We start from the raw sequence: 1994 nt of genomic DNA on the forward strand, positions 1-1994 counted from the left end.
GGTGAGCGGCCCTCCCTGTGGTGGGGAGGGCTGTCCCCATGCCGCGCTGCTCACCGCCTGGGCGTGCTGAGTGCGTGGCGCCTGGCCCTCTGTGGTGCCCCTGGAGCGCTCCAGGTTGTCTCAGGTGCCTGAGGCCGAGTGGTGGCGTCGTTTCCCGTTCCCAGCGACCCCCTCGGGTTGCCGCTGTCGGTGGTGTGTCCGAAGAGCAGGTGGTGGAGCCGGTAAGGGAGGCCCAACCCGCCCCCCCTCTGTGTGGGTGCGGGCGCCTCCTCGTCCCCTGGTGCGCGTCGTGCCAGGGGTGTGTGTGGAGAGGACTTGGCGGGGCGTGTGAGTGACCGTGCCGGGCCGAGCCAGCGCTGTGGCGCTTGGCCACCCGAGGGCTGCTGCTATTTTTGCCCAGCATGCTGTGCCCGTCTCCGCTCCTCTCGTGGCCCCGGTGGAGGCACGAGGTTCCTTCTGGGCGGTGATGGGAGCATGGCCTGCGTGGAGAGGCAAAGGCGGTCCCCTTGTCGGGCTCTGGCCGCGAGCGCTCAGGATTGCCCTGTGCCTATCCCTTACCGCAGACCCACCCCTGCCCCCAGGCCCTTGGAGGCCTTTGGGACGCCGTTTCGCGGGGCTCGGTCGGGGGGACGAACGGGTGGGGGCGATGCGCCCTCGGTGAGAAAGCCTTCTCTAGCGATCCGAGAGGGTGCCTTGGGGTACCGGAACCCCCCAGCTGCCGCCCCTCCTCTGCGCGTAGTGGCCACCGATGCGGGGTGACTACCGTTGCGTGTTGGGCAGAGCCCCCTCTCTGCGAGGGGTCTGCCGGCCCCGCGGTGGGGCCGAGCGTCGCTCTCTTGCCTACCGCGGCCTGCGCCTCCCCCCTCCGAGTCGGGGGAGGATCCCGCCGGGCCTGGCTGGCGTCTGGCACGTGGGGCTCCCGTGTGCGTGCGAGTGCGTGCGTGCGTGCGTGGCCACTCCCCCGCGGCCGTGCGTCTCCTGCCCTGTTGCCGTGCGAGCGGCTGCGTCTGCTGCCCGCTCCCGTGCCGAGTGGCCGCCGGCGGTGACGTCTGGGCACGGGTCGGGCCGCTCTCGCCTGGGGGGCGCTTCCCCCCGGGTCGTGGTTCCGGGATGGACTAGGCAGACGGGCGGAGGTTTAAAACGGGCCCCTGCGGCGGGGGTCCCGTGGGGGTGGGCGGGCCCCAGCGGTGTGGGGCCCGGTTCGCGGGGGGGAGGAGGCGCGCCAAGGGTGCTGAGGCTGGCCGGCGTCCCCGGGCGTCGCGGGACCGCTCTCGTGCTGGTGGCGGTGGGATCCCGTGCACGTTTACCTGGCGGCCCGGCTCGTGCCTTCGTTGGTGCGCCCTTCCCCCCGGAACCGCTCCGCACGCGCTGGTCGGCCGTCGCCCGCTGGGCACCCTCCCCCTGTCGCCGCTGACCTCCCCCCCCCATCTTGTCCCTGGCTTGCCTGGACGGCTGAAGGCGCGCGGTGACCTCGATCCGCTCCCTCGGGGCTGAAACCGGCCTCGTCGCTGTTGGGCGTTGTCCCCTCCCTGGCCTCTAGGGGCTCTTGGGAGGGGTCGTCCCCGGGCGAAGGAGCCTCAGCCCCCGGTGAGGAGGAGAGGCCGCGCGGGTCCAGTCGAGCGGGGCACGGAGGGATGTTGTCGTGTGCGTGGGGGAGAGTGTCCTGTTGGGGGTCGGTCGTGACTGTGGCGTGGTGGCCGGGGTCCCGAGCCCCGCGAGGTGGCCAGGGTCCGCCAGGGGCCGGGTCGGTGTCCTCGGGTGCCATGGGACCGCCCTTGTGCTGGAGGCCTTGGGCGGTGGGACCCCGTGTGCCCCGGTGGCCGACCTTGGGCCTTGGAAGGCGCCTTTTGAGGGGCTCTTGTGCTCCCTCGCGGTGGCCCGCGGTCCTCTCCCCCCGTGGCTGCTCCGGTTTCTGGCGCCTAAGCCCTTTGCCGCCGGAGCCTTTGTCTCGCGGCCTCCCCCCCTCCCCCCGTCTGCCTGCCGACCCGGTGCCG

The sequence above is a fragment of the Neovison vison genome, unplaced genomic scaffold (assembly GCF_020171115.1).
Source record: "Neovison vison isolate M4711 unplaced genomic scaffold, ASM_NN_V1 Scaffold_165, whole genome shotgun sequence".
Lineage (NCBI taxonomy): Eukaryota > Metazoa > Chordata > Mammalia > Carnivora > Mustelidae > Neogale > Neogale vison.